The sequence below is a fragment of the Triturus cristatus genome, chromosome 10 (genome assembly GCF_964204655.1).
Source record: "Triturus cristatus chromosome 10, aTriCri1.1, whole genome shotgun sequence".
In the NCBI taxonomy this organism is placed as follows: domain Eukaryota; kingdom Metazoa; phylum Chordata; class Amphibia; order Caudata; family Salamandridae; genus Triturus; species Triturus cristatus.
In genome coordinates this window covers 144,257,068-144,282,733 of record NC_140593.1, presented here as the reverse complement: position 1 = coordinate 144,282,733, position 25,666 = coordinate 144,257,068, and the positions used below count along the sequence as shown (strand labels likewise).

General features: G+C 49.0%; 1 protein-coding gene across 2 annotated transcripts in view; it reads left to right on the top strand.

The window, feature by feature from the left end:
• Nucleotides 1–1,973: 1,973 nt before the first annotated feature.
• CPNE4 (copine 4) overlaps nt 1,974–25,666 on the top strand; it is a 1,366,646-nt gene continuing 1,342,953 nt past the window's right edge. For both annotated transcript variants that reach the window (XM_085630665.1, XM_085630664.1), the window contains exon 1: nt 1,974–2,339. The gene's annotated coding sequence lies outside the window, so the exon portion shown is untranslated. The remainder of the gene's footprint in view (nt 2,340–25,666) is intronic.

Sequence of the window (25,666 nt, the reverse complement as noted above, 5' to 3'; positions counted from 1 at the left end):
TAAAACACTGTGAAAACTGACACGCATTCTGGCATTTTGTTTAGTTAATTTCGATTTTCTCATAGATGCGAGTAAAGTACTCGTAATAGCTTAATGAAATCTGCACACTTTTAACTAATAGCACCGGGCGACCTTTGACAACTAGGCAATGAATACATTTTCATGTACCCCCGAATCCCCCCTGCCCCCCGCCCCCTTGGCAAACTTCATTGCCTCCCAGTGTTTGGAGGATAACCAAGGCGCAAGAGAGTAAGTCAAATAGTCTTGAAAATTAAAGAGAAGCCGGGATTCGGATTCACATACTCCGATCCTGATTGCGTTGGTTAGTCTGTAAGCACTACTTTTATTAATGAGTTTCGCATTAGTAAAGCACTGCGGTGTGCATGTGTGGCGACACTTCACCCATGAGGTACATGCCAAGCAATTGTTGACACAATCCACACTTTGCGTCTTTTTCAATATATTTATTACGAAGTGCAGGAGCTTTCCAAGGGATTTTGCACAATACATTCACTCCAAAAATAAAACGTGTAGGTAAAAAACATTGCCATTTACAATGTCAATAGCTCTAACTCAGAAAAGCGAGACCTATTTGCATTGCAAATGCTTGTTTTTTCAAGAAAGCATCACCCAATATTTAAGCCTCAAGACATAAAAAGCGTCTCCTTACCGTTTGGCATCTTTAAAAAATAAAAAATCGAATTCATGTTAGCACCCTGTGTGGGCTGCATTGATTGCCGTTAACAGTGAGCACTGTTCCCCAAAATCAGTGGCATTCTTTATTCAACCTCAGAAGGATGAGGGTCGACGTGGATTCTTTCTGACCTTCAGATGACGCTCAGTTGCCCCGAGTAAGTGCATTAGCCCACTCGGCTATCCTGGCAGGTTTTTAAAAGGCATTTAAAACATGTGTTGCCGTAGTGAAGCAAACGTGTTGAACCTGCTTGAGTGCATAAGGCTGCATGGGCTGTTTATCGCTCCACCGAAAACGTTTTCTAATGTTGCTAGAATAAGGCAGCCCCCCTCAAACATCAGAAGAGGTTGGGTGGTTGGTGAAGAGAAATCTGAACTCCCGCCCCTCCAGCTTCTCTGCTGAGTGCAGCCTGAACAGATATAAAACACAGCCTGGGGAACGGGCGGCTGTGTGTGTGTTTAAGCATGTCTCTATAGGCATCTTGTGGCTGACGAAGCGCCCACACCTCCCCTAATTTGTACGGTGGTCTCGTGATCCGGCTATGGTACGGCTGGCAGTCTAGTGCCCACCTATGGGCACCTCTGGCACATTCTCTGTCTCTGCCACCGCTTCAACTATGCCTCTCCCAGTTACAAGTATTAACAGATTTTGAGCCGTATGAAATGTGGAAAGTAGTGTAACTTGAGTCTTATACGATAATATCGCTCAGTGGGTTCCTGCGCACCTGCGGTGTAAAAGTGTGTCTTTTGTAACGTACGCTAGAACCATGTCTCTTATCTTTAGGGCTAGTGAGCTGGTGGAATGCCTCCTGCTGAAATCTGTGCGTGATGTCTGTTACGGTTATATGTTATCGGTAGAGTTGACGCCACTTTTCATCCTGTGGTGGTTAAAAGTATGAGTCCGGTTGTTTGATAATAACGTCTATCATCTGAGCACCAAGAAACATTTCAATGAGTTGTTTAATGGCCCTTTTATCCTGCTGTTTTAGAATTAGAAAGGAGGAGACATAAAAACGGTGAGATGTAGAAGAACAAATAGAGCAAGAAGGGAAACGAGAGAATGAATGACAGCAAGAGAGAACGGGTTGGATGGTTAAAGAAGCGAGAATGGCAGCGCGGGAGAGAGATAGAGAGGGGGCAGGCGGCGCGCTGACAGGTGCCGGGGGAATTCAGCGCTCAGCCGAGCCCTTCGCTGCTGTTGCCCCTGGTCACCCCCAGGGGGCGCTGCGGTTGAGCTCCTGGCTGGCAGCGGCTGCTCTTCAGTCTGGACTAAGCCTGGGAAGCGGAGCTGGGATTTCTCTACTCGGAGCCGCGATTTCCGAGCCACACGGGCACCAACCTCCACTTTTTCTATTGCTTCCTCCTATCTGCCCCCTCCCCATCCTCGCCGCCCACCACCTCCCCCCTGCCAGCCCTGGCACCCGCGCCCCCAAGATAACTCACTGCTCACCCCTTTCCATCACTGATGCACTGAAGGATGGAGCCAGGGTCCCCGCGAGGACCAAACTCTCCTCCAGCCCCCGGCAGCAGCGTGATCACCGTCAGCTGGAGCTAAAAAAAGACGGGAGGAAGCCACGACCTGGGATTTTTACTGCAAGCACCCGGAGCCGGCATCCGCACTTTTCCCATTGGTTATTTGCACACAGGTAGGTTCGGAAACCGCTTCCTTTCTGCATGCCTGTGAAGGGTGTCTGTGGACGCGATGTTCTGGCGCCTCCAACTTCTAGAGCCATCTGCGTTTCTCGAGCTCGTCCCTGGGTGCACTTTAGTACAGTCAGATGATGCTGTGAGTGTGACAGCTTCCCTGCGCTATCAGGCATACAGAGAACGTGGCGCGCGCGCTTCCCACCCCCAGAGAGTGTGGTGCATGCACTTACTTCCAGAACCAGAGAGGTGTCTGCACTTTCCACCTCCAGAGAGTGTGGCGCCTGCACTTACTTCCAGAACCAGAGGTGTCTGCACTTTCCACCCCCAGAGAGCGTGGTGCCTGCACTTACTTCCAGAACCAGAGGTGTCTGCACTTTCCACCTCCAGAGAGTGTGTGTATGCACGTACTTACAGAACCAGAGGTGTCTGCACTTACCACCTCCAAAGAGTGTGTTATCTGCGCTTACTTCCTGAACCAGAGGTGTCTGCACTTTCCACCTCGAGAGAGTGTGTGTATGCACGTACTTCCAGAACCAGAGGTGTCTGCACTTTCCACCTCCAAAGAGTGTGTTATCTGCGCTTACTTCCAGAACCAGAGGTGTCTGCACTTTCCACCTCCAGAGAGTGTGTGTATGCACGTACTTCCAGAACCAGAGGTGTCTGCACTTTGTACTCCCAGAGAGTGTGGCGCCTGCACTTACTTCCAGAACCAGAGAGGTGTCTGCACTTTCCACCTCCAGAGAGTGTGGCGCCTGCACTTGCTTCCAGAACCAGAGCTGTCTGCACTTTCCACCCCCAGAGAGCGTGGTGCCTTCATTTACTTCCCGAACCAGATGTGTCTGCACTTTCCACCTCCAGAGAGTGTGTGTATGCACGTACTTCCAGAACCAGAGGTGTCTGCACTTTGCACACCCAGAGAGTGTGGCGCCTGAGCTTACCTCCAGAACCAGAGGTGTCTGCACTTTCCACCTCCAGAGAGTGTGTTATCTGCGCTTACTTCCAGAACCAGAGGTGTTTGCACTTTCCACCTCCAGAGAGATTGGTGCACGCACTTACTTCCAGAACCAGAGGTGTCTGCACTTTGCACTCCTAGAGAGTGTGGCGCCTGCGCTTACTTCCAGAACCAGAGGTGGCTGCACTTTCCACCCCAGAGAGTGTATTGTCTGCACATACTCACTCCCTGAACCAGAGGTGTCTGCACTTTCCACCTCCAGACAGTGTGTGTATGCACTTAGTCACTTCCAGAACCAGAGGTGTCTGTACCTTTCCAACCCCAGATAGTGTGTTGTCTTCACTTACTTCCAGAACCAGAGGTGTTTGCTCTTTCCACCTCCAGAGAGTGTGGCACCTGCACTTGCTTACAGAACCAGAGGTGTCTGCACTTTCTAGCCCGAGGGAGCGTGTTGTCTGCGCTTACTTTCAGAACCAGAGGTGTCTGCACTTTCCACCTCCAGAGAGTGTGGTGCCTGCGCTTACTTAAAGAACCAGAGGTGTCTGCAATTTCCATCTCCAGAGAGTGTGTTGTCTACCCTTACTTCTAGAACTAGAGGTGTCTGCACTTTCCATCTCCAGAGAGTGTGTTGTCTTCACTTACTTCTAGAACTAGAGGTGTCTGTACTTTCCATTTCCAGAGAGTGTGTTGTCTGCACTAACTTCTAGAACCAGATGTGTCTGCACTTTCCATCTCCAGAGAGTGTGTTATCTGCATTTACATAAAGAACCAGAGGTGTATGCACTTTCCGCCTCCAGAGAGTGTGCTGTTTGCACCTACTTTCATAACAAGAGGTATCTACACTTTCCGCCTCCAGAGAGTGTATTATCTGCACCTACTTTCAGAACCAGAGGTGTATGCACTTTCCGTCTCCAGAGAACGTGTTGTCTGCACTCACTCACGTCCAGAACCAGAGGTGTCTGCACTTTCCACCTCCAGTGGCGTCTGCACTTACTTACAGAACCAGAGGTGTCTGCACTTTCCACCTCCAGAGAGTGTGGTGTCTGCACCTACTTTCAGAACAAGAGGTGTCTACACTTTCCGCCTCAAGAGAATGTATTATATGCACCTATTTTCAGAACCAGAGGTGTATGCACTTTCCGCCTCCAGAGAGTGTATTATATGCACCTATTTTCAGAACCAGAGGTGTATGCACTTTCCGCCTCCAGAGAACGTGTTGTCAGCACTCACTTTGCTGGCATCATGGATGGTGTTCCCATTTTGCTTCTTCCAGTAAGAGTCAGTTTTGCTCTTCTCCGTCTCCCCAAAAAGTGGTATCTGCACTTCAACACGTTTGGAAAGAGAGGGACATGTGTCTCCACTTGTGCACCTCCAGCGAGAACATGTCCCTCCACAAAGAGAGGCGCGGCACTTTTCCACCATCGGAATGAGTGATGCGTTCACTCTTTATACCTCAAGGAGTGCAGTAAATGCACTTTCACACATCCACAGTGAAACACGCTGGTACGTTCCTACCTCAAAGAGTGTAGCAGAAGCACTTTCCCACCTCCATTGTGAGGGGTGCTGGTACGCTCTCCCCTGCTGAGAGTGAGCTGCTGGTCCTCCCCACATTCATAGTGTAGTACATCCACTCCCTCATGATTATCGTGATATGTCCTGCATTCCCCCTCCAGCGATGCATGCGATACCTCATGATTATTGTGATATGTTCTGCAACTTCCCACTCCAAAGATGCACGTGATACCTCACTATGATAGTGATGTGTGCTGCAACTTCCCCCTCCAGAGAGACATGCAATACTGCACCATTGTAGTGAAATGAGCTGCAACTTCCCCCTCCAGAGAGACATGCAATACTGCACCATTGTAGTGATATGTGCTGCAACTTCCCCATGCAGCTATGCATGCACTGCCTCATGCTTATAGTGATATGTGCTGCAACTTCCCCCTCCAAAGATGCATTCACTGCCTCATGATTATAGTGATATGTGCTGTAACTTCCCCCGCCAGAGAGACATGCAATACTGCACCATTGTAGTGATATGTGCTGCAACTTCCCCCTCGAGAGAGACATGCAATACTGGACCATTGTAGTGATATGTGCTGCAACTTCCCCCTCCAGAGAGACATGCAGTACTGCACCATTGTAGTGATATGTGCTGCAACTTCCCCCTCCAGAGAGACATGCAATACTGCACCATTGTAGTGATATGTGCTGCAACTTCCCCCTCGAGTGAGAGACATGCAATACTGCACCATTGCAGTGATATGTGCTGCAACTTCCCCCTCGAGAGAGAGAGACATGCAATACTACACCATTGTAGTGATATGTGCCGCAACTTCCCCCTCCAGAGACATGCAATAGTGCACCATTGTAGTGATATGTGCTGCAACTTCCCCCTCCAGAGAGACATGTAATACTGCATCATTGTAGTGATATGTGCCGCAACTTCCCCCTCCAGAGAGACATGCAATACTGCACCATTGTAGTGATATGTGCAGCAACTTCCCTATCCAGAGAGACATGCAATACTGCACCATTGTGGTGATATGTGCCGCAACTTCCCCCTCGAGAGAGAGACATGCAATACTACACCATTGTAGTGATATGTGCCGCAACTTCCCCCTCCAGAGACATGCAATAGTGCACCATTGTAGTGATATGTGCTGCAACTTCCCCCTCGAGAGAGAGACTTGCAATACTACACCATTGTAGTGATATGTGCCGCAACTTCCCCCTCCAGAGACATGCAATAGTGCACCATTGTAGTGATATGTGCTGCAACTTCCCCCTCCAGAGAGACATGTAATACTGCACCATGTAGTGATATGTGCCGCAACTTCTCCCTCGAGAGAGACATACAATACTGCACCATTGTAGTGATATGTGCAGCAACTTCCCCATCCAGAGAGACATGCAATACTGCACCATTGTAGTGATATGTGCTGCAACTTCCCCCTCCAGAGAGACATGCAATACTGCACCATTGTAGTGATATGTGCCGCAACTTCCCACTCCAGAGATGCACGTGATGCCTCACTATGATAGTGATATGTGCTACAACTTCCCCCTTGAGAGAGACATACAATACTGCAACATTGTAGTGATAGGTGCTGCAACTTCCCCCTCCAGAGAGACATACAATACTGCACCATTGTAGTGATATGTGCTGCAACTTCCCCCCCTCGAGAAACATACAATACTGCATCATTGTAGGGATATGTGCTGCAACTTCCCCCTCGAGAGAGAGACATACAATACTGCACCATTGTAGTGATATATGCTGCAACTTCCCCCTCCAAAGAGACATACAATACTGCACCATTGTAGTGATATGTGCTGCAACTTCCCCATGCAGCGATGCATGCACTGCCTCATGCTTATAGTGATATGTGCTGTATCTTCCCCTCCAAAGATGCATTCACTGCCTCATGATTATAGTGATATGTGCTGTAACTTTCCCCTCCAGAGAGACATGCAATACTGCACCATTGTAGTGATATGTGCCGCAACTTCCCCCTCCAGAGAGACATGCAATACTGCACCATTGTAGTGATATGTGCCGCAACTTCCCCCTCCAGAGAGACATGCAATACTGCACCATTGTAGTGATATGTGCCGCAACTTCCCTCTCCAGAGAGACATGCAATACTGCACCATTGTAGTGACGTGTGCCACAACTTCCCCCTCCAGAGATATGCAATATTGCACCATTGTAGTGATATGTGCCGCAACTTCCCCCTCCAGAGAGACATGCAATACTACACCATTGTAGTGATATGTGCCGCAACTTGCCCCCCCAGAGAGACATGCAATACTTCACCATTGTAGTGATATGTGCGGCAACTTCCCCCTCCAGAGAGACATGCAATATTGCACCATTGTGGTGATATGTGCCGCAACTTTCCCCTCCAGAGAGACATGCAATACTGCACCATTGTAGTGATATGTGCCACAACTTCCCCCTCCAGAGAGACATGCAATACTGCACCATTGTGGTGATATGTGCCGCAACTTCCCCCTCCAGAGAGACATGCAATACTGCACCATTGTAGTGATATGTGCCGCAACTTCCCCCTCGAGAGAGACATACAATACTGCACCATTGTAGTGATATGTGCCGCACTTCCCCCTCGAGAGAGGCATACAATACTGCACCATTGTAGTGATATGTGCTGCAACTTCCCCCTCCAGAGGGACATGCAATACTGCACCATTGTAGTGATATGTGCCGCAACTTCCCCCTCCAGAGAGACATGCAATACTACACCATTGTAGTGATATGTGCCGCAAATTCCCCCTCCAGAGAGACATGCAATACTGCACCATTGTAGTGATATGTGCTGCAACTTCCCCCTGCAGTGATGCATGCACTTCCTCAGTATTATAGTGATGTGCGCTGCAACTCCCCCTTCCAAAGATGCATTCACTGACTCATGATTACAGTGATATATGCTGTAACTTGCCTCTCAAGAGATGCATTCACTGCCTCGTGATTATAGTGAGATGTGCTGCAACTTCCCCCTCCAAATATTCACACACTGCATCACTATTGTAGTGATATGTGCTGCAACGCCCCCCTGCAGTGATGCATGCACTGCCTCATGATTATAGTGATATGTGCTGTAACTTGCCTCTCCAGAGAGGCATTCACTGCCTCACTATTGTAGTGATATATGCTGCAACTTGCCCTTCCAATGATGCATGCACTGCCTCACGGTTGTAGTGATATGTGCTGCAACTTGCCCCTCCAAAGATGCATGCACTGCCTCATGATTATAATGATATGTGCTGTAACTTGCCTCTCCGGAGCTGCATGCACTGCCTCACTGTTGTAGTGATATGTGCTGCAACTTGCCCCTCCAAAGATGCATGCACTGCCTCACTGTTGTAGGGATATGTGCTGCAACTTGCCCCTCCAAAGATGCATGCACTACCTCACTATTGTAGTGATATGTGCTGCAACTTGCCCCTCCAAAGATGCATGCACTGCCTCACTAGTGTAATGATATGGGCTGCTCCTCCCACATACTGAGTTGCTGCTCACTCTCTCACCTCGAGCACAAGAGAGTGTGGTACTTGCACTGCCTCACTATTGTAGTGATATGTGCTAGAACGTCCTTCTCCAGAGGTGGCTGCTCACTCTCTCACCTCGAGAGTGTGTAGTACATGCACCGTCATAATGATAGGTGCTGGTCCCTCCCCTTTCAGAAATTGCTGCGCACTATCTCATCTCGAGAGAGGAAGAGAGTGTACTGCATGCACTGCCTCACTAATATAGTGAAATGTGCGGGAACTTGTCTCTCCGGAGACTCCTGGTCACTCTCTCACCTGGGGCGTAAGTGTTGTATGTGCACGGTCTCACTACTATAGTGAAATGTTCTGGAAATCCGCCTCTGGCGAGTCCTATTTGCTCTCTCACCTGGAGAGTGACTGTAACACGTACACTGCCTCACTCCCATAGTGATATGTGCTGGAACTTCCACCGCCGGAGATTGCTACTCAGTCTCTCACCTGGGGAGTGAGTGTAACACGTGCACTGCCTCAATACCATAGTGATATGTGCTGGAACTCCCACCGCCGGAGATTGCTACTCAGTCTCTCACCTGGGGAGTGAGTATCGTATGTGCACTGCCTCACTACTATAGTGATATGTGCTGGAACTTCCACCGCCGGAGATTGCTACTCAGACTCTCACCTGGGGAGTGAGTATTCTACGTGCACTGCCTCAATACCATAGTGATATGTGCTGGAACTTCCACTGCCGGAGATTGCTGCTCAGTCTCTCACCTGGGGAGTGAGTGTAACACGTGCACTGCCTCAATACCATAGTGATATGTGCTGGAACTTCCACCGCCGGAGATTGCTGCTCAGTCTCTCACCTGGGGAGTGAGTATCGTATGTGCACTGCCTCACTACTATAGTGATATGTGCTGGAACTTCCACCGCCGGAGATTGCTGCTCAGTCTCTCACCTGGGGAGTGAGTATCGTATGTGCACTGCCTCACTACTATAGTGATATGTGCTGGAACTTCAACCACCGGAGATTGCTACTCAGTCTCTCACCTGGGGAGTGAGTGTAACACGTGCACTGCCTCAATACCACAGTGATATGTGCTGGAACTTCCACCGCCGGAGATTGCTGCTCAGTCTCTCACCTGGGGAGTGAGTGTAACACGTGCACTGCCTCAATACCATAGTGATATGTGCTGGAACTTCCACCGCCGGAGATTGCTGCTCAGTCTCTCACCTGGGGAGTGAGTATCGTATGTGCACTGCCTCACTACTATAGTGATATGTGCTGGAACTTCCACCGCCGGAGATTGCTACTCAGTCTCTCACCTGGGGAGTGAGTATCGTATGTGCACTGCCTCACTACTATAGTGATATGTGCTGGAACTTCAACCACCGGAGATTGCTACTCAGTCTCTCACCTGGGGAGTGAGTGTAACACGTGCACTGCCTCAATACCATAGTGATATGTGCTGGAACTTCCACCGCCGGAGATTGCTGCTCAGTCTCTCACCTGGGGAGTGAGTATCGTATGTGCACTGCCTCACTACTATAGTGATATGTGCTGGAACTTCAACCACCGGAGATTGCTACTCAGTCTCTCACCTGGGGAGTGAGTGTAACACGTGCACTGCCTCAATACCATAGTGATATGTGCTGGAACTCCCACCGCCGGAGATTGCTACTCAGTCTCTCACCTGGGGAGTGAGTGTAACACGTGCACTGCCTCAATACCATAGTGATATGTGCTGGAACTCCCACCGCCGGAGATTGCTGCTCAGTCTCTCACCTGGGGAGTGAGTATCGTATGTGCACTGCCTCACTACTATAGTGATATGTGCTGGAACTTCAACCACCGGAGATTGCTACTCAGTCTCTCACCTGGGGAGTGAGTGTAACACGTGCACTGCCTCAATACCATAGTGATATGTGCTGGAACTTCCACCGCCGGAGATTGCTGCTCAGTCTCTCACCTGGGGAGTGAGTGTAACACGTGCACTGCCTTAATACCATAGTGATATGTGCTGGAACTCCCACCGCCGGAGATTGCTACTCAGTCTCTCACCTGGGGAGTGAGTATCGTATGTGCACTGCCTCACTACTATAGTGATATGTGCTGGAACTTCCACCGCCGGAGATTGCTACTCAGACTCTCACCTGGGGAGTGAGTATTCTACGTGCACTGCCTCAATACCATAGTGATATGTGCTGGAACTTCCACTGCCGGAGATTGCTGCTCAGTCTCTCACCTGGGGAGTGAGTGTAACACGTGCACTGCCTCAATACCACAGTGATATGTGCTGGAACTTCCACCGCCGGAGATTGCTGCTCAGTCTCTCACCTGGGGAGTGAGTGTAACACGTGCACTGCCTCAATACCATAGTGATATGTGCTGGAACTTCCACCGCCGGAGATTGCTGCTCAGTCTCTCACCTGGGGAGTGAGTATCGTATGTGCACTGCCTCACTACTATAGTGATATGTGCTGGAACTTCAACCACCGGAGATTGCTACTCAGTCTCTCACCTGGGGAGTGAGTGTAACACGTGCACTGCCTCAATACCATAGTGATATGTGCTGGAACTTCCACCGCCGGAGATTGCTACTCAGTCTCTCCCCTTGGGAGTGAATATCGTACGTGCACTGCCTCACTACTAAAGCGATATGTGCTGGAAATCCACCTCTGGCGAGTCCTATTTGCTCTCTCACCTGGGGAGTGAGTGTAACACGTGCACTGCCTCACTGCTATAGTGATATCTGCTGGAACTTCCACTCCCAGAGACTTGCACTTTCCCGTCTCCAGGGAGAGTGCAGTACGTGTACTTTCTTTCTCCTGACAGTGCAGCACATGCAGTGTCTTATCTCCTTAAGGAGAAGTGCTGGCCCTTTCATGCCTCCTGGAAGTGTAGTCCTTGCACTTTCACACCTCCTAAGAGAGAGGTGCTGGTCTTACATACCTCCTGACAATGTACTACATGCACTTTCACACCTCCTCACAAGGAGGTGCTGGTCTTCCCTACCTCCTGACAGTGTACAATATGCACTTTCACACCTCCTAACTCTTCCCTACTTCCTGACAGTGTCCTACATGCACTTTGTTACCTCCGTACGAAGAGATGCTGATCTTACCTACCTCCTGACAGTGTACTACATGCACTTTCACACCTCCTGCAAAGAGAGGTTGGTGCTGGTCCTTCGGTACCTCCTGACAGTGTAGTACATGCACTTTCACACCTCCGTACGAAGAGGTGCTGGGTCTTTCCTACCTAAAGGGAGTGTAGTGCTTGCACTTTTACAGATTCGGACAGAGAGGTGCTGACCCTTCCTTACCTCCTAACAGTTTGCTACATGCTTTTTTTTACCTGCGTAAGGAGATGTGCTGGTCATTTTGTACTTCCAGATATTGTAGTGAATGCACTTTCTCACATCCATTGAAAGAGAGGTGCTGCTCCTTTCCTACCTCCAGATAGTGTAGTGAATGCACTTTCTCACATCCATTGAGAGAGAAGTGCTTGTCTCTTCCTACCTTCGGATAGAGTAGTGAATGCACTTTCTCACATCCATTGAGAGAGAGGTGCTTGTCCTTTCCTACTGGAATGGCCCCTAGAATTTGGAACGCCTTGCCCCTAAAATCAGACTGAACCCGTCAATCACATCATTGTGAATGCACTTTCTCACATCCAGTAAATGAGAGGTGCTTTCCCTTTCCTACCACCAGATAGTGTGGTGAATGCACTTTCTCACATCCATTGAGAGAGAAGTGCTTGCACTTTCCTACCTCCAGATAGTGTATTGAGTGTTCTTTCTCACATCCAGTAATGAGAGGTGCTTTCCCTTTCCTACCTCCAGATAAGGTAGTGACTACACTTTCTCACATCTATTAAGAGAGAGGTGAAAGCCCTTTCCTACCTCCAGATAGTGTAGTGATTCACTTTCTCACCTCCATTAAGAGGGAGGTGCTGCTCCAGAGAGGGGTGGATACTTTCTCGCCTTCTGAAATCAAGGGGTCTCCGTTTTCCACCTCCGCCTCAAGAGTGGGAACTCTGCTGCTTTACTACCTCCTGAAAAAGCAATGTGTGAGAGGTGCTGCTCCTTTCCTACTTCCGGATAGTGCAGTGAATGCACTTTTTCACCTCCATTAAGAGGGAGGTGCTGCTCCAGAGAGGGGTGGATAGTTTCTCGCCTTCTGAAATCAAGGGGCCTCCGTTTTCCACCTCCACCTAAGGAGTGGGAACTCTGCTGCTTTACTACCTCCTGAAAAAGCAATGCCTCTAATTTTCCACCTCCAGTCACAGTGGTCCTTGCACTTTGCCACCTCCGCACAGCGGTGTTTGCACTTTTCAACACCCAGGCGGTGAAGTGTACCATTCACCTTCTCGCAGGGCGGGCCTGCATTTGCCCACTTTCAGAGAGTTGTGTTCCTCTGCGCCTCCGCGCAGGGAGGTGTCTGCGTTTCCCAACCTCCAGAATGTAAGAGTTCTTCACTTCCACACCTACGAAGAGCGTATTGCACCTCTGCACTTCCACATAGGGTGTTGCCTGCACTTCCCCACCTCTAAAGAGCATTGTGTATATCTGCATCACCAATCAGGGTGATACGTGCACCCCCTCACCTCCGCGCTGAATGGTGCCTGCCTCTGCGCCTCCACGCAGGCGAGTGCATGCACTTTTCCACCCGCAGAAAGCGAGGCGCACCTCTGCACCCCCAAGAAGGGCCGTGTCTACGCGTCTTAACACCCCTAGACGGATGTAGTACTTGCCCTTTCACTTCCCAATGAAGCGAGGCGCCCCTCTGTACCCCCAGAGAGGGTAGCTTCTTCACGTCTCCACGTCCCTAGTCGGATGTAGCGCTTGCACTTTCACACCGAGGCAAAGCGCTGCCTGTAGCTGCCTCTCTGTTAACGGTAACAGTATCCGCGCTGCCGGTAACCCGACCCTCACAGCTCGAAGCCGGAGGGTGACCTGGGCGAGGTACTGGGAGTTTCTCAGTGTCACGGATGATGTGAAAGTCATTTAACAGGCACCACAAACCAGTGTTTCCAAACTGCATCTCTTGGCACGTGGACTGGAAGACGAACAGCAGACCTACTCTGATCGCTTTTGAACGGAGATTAACCCTGCCCCTCCACCCTATATCGTATTGTTCTCTTTTCCTGTGGCGAAAGGATTAATATTTCGCTGGTGCTGCTGACCTGGGTTTTTAAACGATCGATAGTCTATTTTTGCATCTCCTTATGCGCGAGCAAATGGACCGCCTCCCTCGCGCAGGTTCCTTGTTGTCACAACACGTCATCTGTGAAAGCCCAGTTTCCTCGACCGTCTAGTAGTGTTCACCCTGGTCCCAAATCACTCCCTATTGGGCAGATAAAGGAGCGGAGCGCGGAACGTGCTTTTCTTTGCCCAGGATCACCCATGGCGCTCTAGCGGGGAAGCTGGCTGAGGTTGCATGAACTTTATACTGATGCAGCAACGCGGCGAATGCTCGTTTGTACCATTGTCGGTGTTTGTGTAACAGGGAGACGAGGAAATACGCGAAGATTGTTCCACCAGGCCAAACAGAAGAACACAGATAAACAGAAACTTATATCACACATTATTTCTTTAATAATAAATATTTTAACTTGTACTGACATTTTCAACGAAGACGTTTGTTTCGTCAATAACCTGTTAAAGAGGGAAGAGAAATGGTTTTGCGTTATTTTGCTTCGTTGATATTCAGGAATGGAACAAACTGATTTCCCCCAGTTTTACATTCGCATTTCACCTTTTTATGGAGTATAAATATGTGTTTGTTGAATTCCTTTACCATGTTAACACGTCACGTTTTGCGCAGTTTTTGCCCAGGTGCACACATTGTTCTGTAATATGGGCTGGGAGCAGACCCTTTTTGTTCCACCCCCTAATAGACAAGGTGCACAGGGCTTCAAATGCCATAGGCTCCATTTTGACACCAGTGTTAAATATACATATTCATTCGCCGCCCCCAGGCCCCTCCCCATAGTTTGGATCTCAGCTTCCCACTGGACCGCATTGTGTGATACTGAGCAAATCGGTCTCTTTGTGCGTGTTCCACTTCCCTCAAAAGGTAATGTGCAGTGATTCAAAGCAGGACGAAGGCAGGAGAGTTGTATATGCACCTGGGGTTTGACACATCCGGGGCTGTGACGAGGGGCCTCTGTGAAGGGGGCGGGCGCACACGGTGCAAAGCTTCTGCCATCAGGCAATTACTGGGCTAGGAAAGAGAAGTTAGCGGGCCAGCCAGTCTCCTGATCCTGAACGGTTGTCATCTTAGGTTGGTGTCACATGTGTTGCCACAAGCAGGCTCCTGGTTCGCCTGAAGTCGATCCCCATCTTGCAAGTGTGTATGTTTTTGTCACCAACTGCTGAGGCGAAGATTCGATTGGTTCCAATAGCATTTTTGGGAATGGTTATTGTTGTCTAGTTTTCCTTATGGCTTTCCGTTAGTAATGACTAGTTAGTGGGATTCCCTTTGAATTCCCCCTCTCTGCACATCAGTGCAATACCCACAAAATGACACACAGAATCTAGCAGAAAACAAGTGTCACTGCCCCCCTTATGATCTTCTCTGGTGATGGCAGACTCCATTACATGCAACACCACGAGAAAGTATCCATCCATCCATCCATCCATCCATCCACCCATCCATCCATCCATCCATCCATCCATCCTGCATATATCCTCACGCACACCTGCAAAGCTCTCCACAACAGAGGACCCACAGACCTCAACCACCAACTGAACTTCCACCAACCCAATACACGCCTGCACTCTTTTTCACTCGCCCTCCCCCCCCTATCCCTTTTAGCCTCAGGGGTGCCACTCTATCTCCTCCATCGCAGCCAAGACCCGAAGGAACTCCCCTCCAGCTCCATACAGCCCACCTCGTTATGAAAGTTGAAGGGGCCCCCCTGCAAGGTACACAGAGGGGCCCAGCTCCGGATTTAATCTGGAGCTCTCTGGTGTGAGTAGAGTGCTGAGGGGGCCCCCTGCAGCTTGCCCCCCCCACTGCGGGGGGGGGGGGGGGATGCTGGGGCATGTGTTACGCCCCTGCACCTCGCAGACTTCAGAAAGAGACTCCAGACCTGACTCTTTGACGGAGACACAGCGCCCAGATACCCCTAGGGGTGACAGTGTTGCACTTTACAAATGCAGTCTGATATATATATAAAATGCCTCAGCGCCACTTTAAGGCCACGTCTACACATGGGGGAGGGAGAGCTTGGAGTCCTTTTAGCCTTTAATAAACGATGCTGCTAAATGATGCTATTGTTGTCACGACTATCGAGGGGTTGCGATACGTCACAATGAGAGACTATAGTTGAGTGGAGCTGTGCTGTAGCATTAGTGGCCAAACATGCTGTCTTTGGACCACAGAAGAGGCTTCTGATATTGGCTTCGCCTACGTGGCTGGAAGGAAGTGATCTTGAGCAAACCACTCATTATCCTTTAAACACCACAGTTTCTGACATTCTTGATGCTTGGGATGGGGTTTATTTTCATCGTGTAAGTGTTCCATTCATTGTGTACACCAGGGCTTTAAGTGGGCCGGGTCTCACCGGTGCTGAGCACCGGCAGTTTTTGAAAGGGAGCCTCGAAACGGGTTCCTATCGTGCTCTGCGTTGTGCCCTAGCACAGGCGGTCCGTTTTTTTTCCGGACTGTAGTGACAGCAGCCACATCGATGTGCGTGTGCTCCCACTGCTCACCTTTCACTAATGGAGAAGTTACGGCATGACGTCATGCCAGGTGAGGGTTGTAGGGGAAGGGAAATCCTTCAAAGAGAGTCATATTCTCTCTGGATTTCCCTTATTATTTTGAACCTCAGGAGCAGCAACATTGTCGTAGTGTCTGTCACCAGGGCTTTAAGTGGACGCTTTTTCAATATTATACACAAGCCATAGTTGCTGCTTATTTATCTTATGCAACTAACAACCATTGACAAAGTCAATAGTCTGGCTATCATATATCTGGATGCAATGAGAGAAACAACAAAATACAAGTCGGGGGGCACCCTATGCTAAGTACAGATTTCTACCTTATGTGTTTTTCAGCCGCGCCCTTAGTTACATTGGCCACGCCCCTTTGACAGACCGCCCCAGTTTTTTCATCCCACTTAAAGCCCTGGTGTGCCCTACTGCATTGTGTGAATGAGTGGGTATGGAAGGGCTGCCCACCGACCACCTGGGTACGGGGGTGACTTGAGCAACTGTTCGACATCCTAAGCGTCAGCACAGGCTCTTAATTCAACCATTAAACCACCACAAAGCAAATATGAATCTACAGTGATTCTGACAGAATAGCACGCTGGGTTATCGGTTTGATATTAAATACGAAGTTACAATGTAACCAGCGCCGCTTCATTAACTCTGCTCAGCCCAAGTGCCATCTGCCGGAGATCTGCGTGCGTCTGTGGTTTGCCGGGATCACGCTGACGCAGCTGCTCCCGGCGTCCTGTCAGTCCTGTGTTTGGAGGCCATGAGCTGTTTCACAGTCTGCGGCTCTACCTGGAGGGAGGGTGCCGTTCTGTCGCCCTGAATCACAAAATAGCGGCCCCTGGAGACGGGGAGACGTGCATCTGTAAGGCAGCTCAGTGGGCTAAGCGACCGCTCACGGGGTCTGTGTTCAACCTGCAGTTCACATTTTAACGCCGACTCCGCCGTCCATATTTCCGAGGTCGACAGAATAATGCTTAATATTGCGCTGGGGTGAATGCTAGATATTAATCAAGTTAGAAAAAGACCCTTTTGTTTACGTGTGTGCGATTAATTTTATAGAATCTTTGAAAAAACGGAAACTCTAGTGTTGTCTCTGAAATGGAAGAACCGAGGTGGGCGGGGTGATTTACTGAATACGTTTTTTTGATTGCGTGATTTAATGTCAATAACATACTTTACAGCAAGGTATACCTGCTGCAGGGGCTGCTTGCAGCACACAGGTACATCCGGGGACTCACTCACACTAAGTCATTCACTCACCCCCCCCCCCCCCCCCTCCACCAGGGATGAGCCATACTGAGGTGAAGGAGTCTGAGATATTTACTCCTTCGATAGCTAGGCCGTGGGCAGGGCGCCTAGGTCGTGCCTCTGCAACTCACAGCGGAGTTCATTTTGTAGCAGCCCCCCCCCCCGATCTCTTTGGGTACTTAGGGACCCCAATGCAGCCCCTGTGGAGGGGGGCCCCACCGTTCACGAGGTCCTGCCCAAGCTCCATGTCTGTCTTTGAGATGGCATGGCACACCGTCGAGTGTCTGTAACGTACTATTTAACGCTCATTAAAAACGTACAGCGCCTCGAAGCTCCTTTCTAGGGGTGGGCTGCTGTCTGCCAAGGATGTGAAGCAGTTTCTGCATTCAGAGGTTGCCCATGTCTCATATCTGGGTAGTTACCTCGGGTAGTCGTTGAATCTCACATTGGGTGACATTTCTGCACAGTTCACCTCTTAAAGGCAGGCATTGAAACCCCAGGGGTCAGAAACCACTGCACGCGCGCTACACTGCGCACTAGGCCTTAGGCATAGTGCGCAGTGTAGCGCGCGTGCAGTGGTTTCTGACCCCTGGGGTTTCAGTGCCTGCCTTTAAGGGATGAACTGTGCAGAAATGTCACCCAATGTGAAGCAGAGGCCTTTCCTCAGATCCCCACTGAGGATATATTCAACAACTTAGCCCAAAGCATCTCCTCCGGGTCCCGTTTGGACCCCCTTCCACATGCGATCTGGAAAGAGTTTTGATTTAGACCACGCCCCTACTCGGATAGGCCACGCCCCTTCAATACATTAACCACGCCCCTTTTAGAGCACCCCCAGGTTTTTTTCCCACTTAAAGCACTGCCTAAGGCCTCGACAAGAGGCAGGATTCCCTATGGAAATAATGCATCCCTGGTGCCTGCTACAGGGTTCAGATGTCGTCCAATGGATACACTTCCCACTCCATCCAGGGACCTGGTCTTCGAATCCCGGCTTCTCCATCTGAGCATATGTTGTGATCCTGCACATATCGTTTCCTCGGGGCCTCAATTTTCCCATCTGCCCAAAGCTGGGGCTTGCCTAAGTTACGTGCCAGATTCAGAGCTGCCTACTCTCCCGGGACCTGCCACGAAACGACACCCAAATACTTCACTGCATTTATGTTTATATCACATGGGTATTTATTTCGCATGCACCTAGTTAGCAGCAACGAAGAGTGGTACAATATGTAGGTTCCTGGTGAGCGATCGAACTTGTGGACCTCAAACAGGCGCGAAACAATTGCTTCATATTTTATGTCATTTTTGGGCACAAGGAGATGAAGGGATTTGCCCAAAATCACACGGTGTTGAATCAAGCAAGGAGGCCAGGATTCAAACCTAGGTCCCCAGGATGCCAAGCCGCCCACTCTAACCATTAAAGCACACCTCCTCCTTCTCTGGTTTGTACATAGCAACCCCCACATTGAAACTATCCAGCTACCTATTATATGTGGTATGATATAACAGCCGGAAATTCACAATCTGCAAACACTTTTGGTAAAATTCAGAAACGTTCTACATTTCCCACAGGCACCATTTTCCCTCCATTGCTCTCACCTGCACTCCTGCATTCACCTCCTATGACCCTCTTTCACCCTCACGTGATGGTCAGCCTTGCAGCCCCCGTTCTAGCGGAGAGGGAGGGGGTAGGTGGGCAGGGCCCATCCAAACAAGGCCTCTTCCTATCACAGAGGAGAGGCCATGGACGTCGCACCTGTTAAGTGCTTCCTCCGCTTCGCCACTTAACAGGTGCGTTGTCCAGGGCCCCTCCTGCCCTGACTGGGGTGGCCGAGGTCATGTTTGGATGCCCCCCCCTCCTCCCACCGAACGTGGTGTATTTTAGTTTGTTTACTTTAATTTTCAGTCAGGGGTCACAGTAGAACCTCTCGAACACCTTTAAAGTGCTTTGTTTTTATAATGAGTGTTTTTAATATGTAAGGATAAAGGGAAATGAACGGCCTTCTGCGCCTCAGTTAGGGCTGTTTCTGTGTGGGGGCTCTGAGAGTGTTTACGGATTTCAGTCCGTGTGCAACACGCACAGTGAGATATATAGTAAAACTTGGCATGAATTATCCTATTCAGATGGTGGCGGTGCATGCCTCATTGGATGAGCAGCGATGAGGGAGGGAGCCATGAATGCGGCCCCATTACCTAAGAATTAGGGCCTGAATTAGAGTTCAGGGGATGGGTCACACGGCCACAAAAGTGATGGCCATCCGGCCCGTGGTATTACAATTGCCACCGGATATAATGCACTTATAATATGGTGGATGGGATATCCGCCACGTTTGTGATGGAGTAACCGTCCATCGAAGGCTAAAGTAGGCCCTTAGTGTAGGGTTGCAATGCCTACTAGCGTATGTCTGTCTGTCTGTTCTCTGCCAGGTGCCTTCGTAAAGTAAATAGCCATGTTATCTCAGGTAAGAGACTGTGCTGGGCTGACTTCACTCTCACCAGTAGGGCAGGGGGACACACGTGTGCATTTCATACTCTGATATCTTGTTACCGCTCCCTTGGACCATCCAGATACAAATTCCCAGACCTCGGCCTGCTGTCTTGTCTCTGTTGTACAGCGCTGCATTGCTTTTATAGATAGGCTTTTCCTCCACAATGTTGTTTGCGTTCACATAGCGCCAACTGCCATTGTTAAAGGGTCGTAGCACACAGAGTAGCTGTGCGCTATTTTGTGCAGATCTGGAAAGATTACAGGGCTTAATTTGTGATGATGCTTGCAGGTGGTGGGCACCGGCAACTCTGTTTGACTTAGTTTCCCATCATAAGACTTCGAGTTAGAGAAAGAGCGAGAAAGGTGGAAAATGTGGAAGGAACAAGAAAGAAGGGAAAACAGTGAAAAAGGGAGAAAGCAGCGATTAAACATAACCTGTGAGCAAGCTGAAGAGACAGGAAGTGTTAGGTGGTGGGAGAAAGAGGCACGAGGTGGCATCAGGTCATGGTATGGCAACACAGCACTCAAGAGAGCCAGAGGTGGGATGCTACGAAAAACTAACCCTGGGCGTAGTTTGTGTAGTAGCGCTACGCGTTTGCTACGCAAAGTGCACTTCGCACTACGCACGCGACGCGCAGCTACGCGAACTGCGTAGTGAAATGCTGTTCTCAATGATTGCACAGTGCCGGATGCTTGTCCACACTGTGCAATCATTGCAAACGGCATCTTACACAGTGCAAGCGGTCATTTTCTGCCGCTCGAGTAGATTTGTACTCGAGCGGCAGCTTTCTCAACGCGGACTGGTAGTTTCTCATCGCGACCGGTCGCGAGCATACGCGACCACTCGCAATGAGAAACCTGACCTCCCCGCGTTGAGAATCTCGCCGGGAGGTTTATTTTCCTCGCTCGCGTTCGGCAACTTGATGTTGCTGATCGCGAACGAGGAAAAAGTCTCGCCGGGATGTTGATTTTGCTCGCTCGCGGTCGCCAACTTGACGTTAAGGACCGCGAGCAAGCAAAAAATGCCCGCTATGCTACGTGTTTTTGCACTGTGCTACGTGCAAATCGCGTAGTGCGTAGTAGCGCAAACTACGCACGCTCCACGAGCGTAGCGTAGTACTACGCCCAGGGTTGCGAAAAACTCGAGGCGTGTGTACCTAATTTTTATTTTCTTTTACAAAGTAAGCAGGGCGAAGGCAATCACCCAGACTATCAATATTTCCACATATCTAAAGAACACTTAAAGTGAAAATATTTCATAAGACGCCCCAAAATGTCAGCTGCTGGCAGAATCAAAGAAACAGGAATTTTGCGTTTCTGGCTTGTGCTGAGCGTGAGGCTGGCGCGTGCCACAGAACATTGGCCTCCCTGCGCCTGACTGAAAATTAATTGTGGCGCACAGTTGGCCTACATCAGATGCCTGTCACAGCATGTGTCATTCCTTGGAAACAGCTCCTTGAGAGGGCTTCCAACATTGTCTGTGTGAAGCAGGCATTCAGTCACACTTAGTTTAAATTTAGATTGCTGGGAGGTCAAAGGACTGTGACGTAGGCAGCAAATAAAGCAAGGGAAATGACGCAGACATTTCGAACAGAGACTCATCTTTGAGGATATTTCATTTATGTCTGTTTAGAAGTTGCATTTGTGATTAAAAAAAACAAATAAAAAAACATGGGGCTTCGAAAAGAATTCCCATAAATAGCTGCCAACCTGTTAAGCTAATCCTTTAGGCTCAGGTGCCGGTCGTTAGGACCCTGTGTCCAGTAGGGTAAGGGTGGAGTGCTCGAAATAATGAAATTAGGCAACATATTTTTTCGAAACTCCATCGTTTGTGGGTGAGACATCCTGTGACTGGAAAACTGAACAAGGTGCCGACAGCGAAGTTGACTTTTCGCCTCGGCGAAGTCAGACGAAATTTGGAAACTTTGTCTGGCTTCGCCAAGGCGACATTTCCTGACATCGGCCACTTTGCAGGCGAGTGGAAAACCTTTGCTCTCCCCGAGTGCAAAGCTGTTCCCGTTCTTCTTGAAAGACGTGACTGGAAGGTTTTCAGTTGTGAGGGTGTGCGTAGGGTCAGACTTACGCAGCCCTAGCAAGTGACGTCTGTTGGAATGTATTACACTGGGTGGAACACAGATTCTCATTCCAGCTGTAGGGTTATACTCAGGGCCATTGGAATTATGCGGCAGGAGAGAGCCAAATTATGCGGCAGAGTTGGATTATGCAGCAAGAAATGGCAAATTATGTGTCGTGATGCAGCATATTTTTAAATAGTATTACTTCATTCTTTTGAACTTTATACACTTGTTTAACACTGCTTGGGTATTGGGTGCACTTCATCAGTACTAGTTTAATACCCAACTATAGCAATAAGCAACAGAAAAGTGACCAGTCAACCTTTGCAAAAGGCCTTCCATTGCACTGTAACATGCGCCCCTGTGGTTTTAGTAACCTTGGAACAGTTTGAACTAGAAACATAGCGTTTTTTTGTTAAAATCTGCAGATTATGCAGCAGATAATGGATTATGTGGCAAATGCGGCAAATCTATAATCATGCGAAAATCACTGCGGCTGCACCATCGCATAATGCCAGTGGCCCTGGTTATACTAACGCTAGCGCAGTGGCAATATAATCTTCATTTCTACTAGAACCTTCTGTCCAATTATTGACTTTAAAAACTCACTTTTTTCACCCTCCAGCAAGTTTGCTCTATTTAAAAGAAGTGCATTTAAGTTTTTGGGTAGCTCAGTCGTTTCTCATCGAAACACCAGGCTTATTTCACCTAAACCACAGCTAGGGGTACTGGAACTGACATTGCATGTCTTTGGTCCACTCATGGGTTCACAGGAAGTGATATCACATGACATTTGACCTTGATGATTTCGCAAGAGGTGACATCACACAGCCTTTGATACTGCAAAATCACAGTAATTGGATGAAAAAATGCTAGACTAAGCACAAACATTAACAGAAAAGGGAAGTGATAAGCTTCTGAAGTGGGAGCAAAGTAGTGCTTAATTTGTGAGCCGGTGGTTGCAGGTGGTTGTAGCTGTGGACTGGGGCTCATTTTTTTGCAACAGACTATGACCCAGAGCAAGAGGAAGAAACACACAAAAGGGTGAAAGAAGGAGGAAGAGAAAGATGGAAAAACAGACACAGGGAGAAGGCAGGAATGAAAAAGAAACTGCAAAGAGTGAGATAAAGAGGCAGGGAGTGTCTGGTGATGGATTAATGAGGTCTGAGGTGGAATCAAATCTATGCAACCAAGATATTCAACATGCACAACCTTCACTAGAGCCGGCTGCGGCATTCTGAACAAAAATATGGACCAACGCTTATTCTTATACAAGTCAAGCACTGGAGCAAAGAAATACAAATGCCACCGCGTTTCGACCCTTAAATGTTACGTAATGAAACAATACTTTATTTGATTAGCTATTTTTTTTATTTGCACGTTTTCATGATCAAAGGTCGCTTAATTAAGGATGTACGTGAAGTAGGCTTTTCAAACAATGGTGCACAACCTATACTATATATGTATGCTTGGTCCCCTGCAATGTATAGTGTACCATTTGCATCCAGGCCTGGTTTAATGTTACACTGTGGAGCGAGGCGCTTCCTCCATACATCTTAGTAACCCCACTACTCAAGTGCACAATGTAAAGGAATGCATAGACCTGGTCATACATCCCGAAAAGGGAAGTCATCAATGTCTGCAGAAGTACCTGCTGTATCACGCAAACGCGAGCCGAAGGCATTGGAGCGCTTTACAGGAGCACCAGGTACATTACAGAAGGGCACGCTCATTTCTTGGTGCGGGGAGATTAGGTGATTTACCCAGAATTCCAGGATGTTGAGCTGATGCCGAGACTCCAGCCTGGTTCCCCAGTTCCAGAGTTGGCAGCTCCGGCCATAACACCGCATCCTATCCATGTCTTCCATAGAATAGTAATCCATGGCACACACCACACTGGCACATGTGCGGGATGTGAGGACACAAGAGATGTAAGTAAGGGCACATATAATAAAACTAAAGTTTTATGTTCATGTCGAGTTTGTTGGTGGAGTGCAAAAAATCCTGAGACTTAACAACGTAAAAAAACTGTTTGTAAATTACCGCAAAGATGTTTGTCCCCCTTTGACCAGTCTGAGCAAAAGTTTGAGTGAAAAACCTGAGGAGGGTAATCCAAGGGCCAGATCTACTCATTTTTCATGCAACGCAGCAGCCAAATTTGGGTTGTGCAAGTGAAAAAACAATGCAGCGCCAAATTTGCTAAGATTGGCCTGCTGCTGCCTTCATCCCCTCCACGCACACCCAAAGAGGTTGCACGTGCGCAATGCACAGCCTCACATGTTGCACAGGGGAGTGTGCACAGTCCAGCATAGGACGAAGCATCCCCTTCAGTACTCATTTCTCTGCTGAGCTAAACTCAGACGAATCCTGTGTTCTGGACGTGTGCTGTGCAATGAATCGTTTAAGGAGATCAATGGATGTGTCCTTGTTAATGCTGTGAGCTTTGGACCCGGAGCCCACACTGACTATCCTAATAGATCTGACTTTGCATCGAAACCTATGGGTGTTGGTGCTGATCCAGCCCAGGAACGCCCTGGATGCAAAGTGACACAATTCATGCAAAGGGGTTTTTGTGCTAAAAAAAGCCCGTTTCTAGTGCAAATCCCCTTTGCGCTGGATCATAAATACCCTTGCAAGACTTTGCACTGCGTGTCTCGAGTTCTGCCACCGCTAAGCTGCAGGAAATCTGGGCCCAAGTGTCAGCCTAATTCGGTGCAAATTCACTAAATGGCACATTTTGAGCCCAACAAAAATCATTTTCTAATGTACCTCTGAGCTCAACCACTACTACAGTTATTATTGCCAATTCTACTACACACACACACGCACACACACACGCACACACGCACACACAAACATTCACAGGCACGTGCACTCACACACAGCATATGCGCATTAGATTAATGCATCTCCTCTCAGGCCATTAAACATTTCCTGGCGGAGGATGCAATATTGATGGGGAAGCATTGATTGAAACTTAACCCCAGCCAGATAGAGTCGTTATTAATAGGGTCACAAAAGAACTAGTCACAAGCGGCGATTCAGCAGCTATTAATCAGCTCCGCACAAAGGTCGCAGCGATTCCCCGACCCCCCCTGGATCTCCCAAGGCACCGCCGCCACCAGTGCAAGGATGCCTTCTAGGCAGGCAGGGAAAACTCCGGCTTATCTGGGTGGGCCTGCTTGCATCAGCGTAACATGGAAAGGGTTTGAACCTGAGCTTTGCAGAGCAGATCCCCATTCCTGGCACGAAGTCTAAAAAATGCATCAATCACTATAACCTTTTTATTTGCATTACTTTCAATATGAATGGCGCATGGACAGGAGGTGCTACTTTTTGACTAGTTTGTGCAAGGAAAGTCTCAGAGTGATCCCTCAAGCGGGGGCCGAGATGAAACGGGGTCTCAAAATACAAAATTCGCAGGTATTTTCCATAGATTGATTTGTGATTTTGTATAAATCCGTTCGGTAAAAAGAAAAACACAAAAAGCACACACACACACACCCACACACACACGCATGCACGCACTGCCCCCCTCTCCCCCCCCCCCTTTCCCCCCAACCCCAGACTGGCAGGGCTGGTAACTTAAAACAGCCCTGGTATAAACTCAGACCCCATGTGCAGATGTGCTGATGCGACCTAGAACGAGAACAACTCTTTCAAGTTGCAGCTGGGAATCACAGAACGCGCCCTGCTGCTCCTGGAGGCCGACACCGGCCTCCAAGTGTCAAAACCAGCCTCCTGGGAGTCCAGCCTCCAAGGGACTCCCTGGGAGGGCAGTGCATACATACATACATGCATACATACACATATTTAGCGC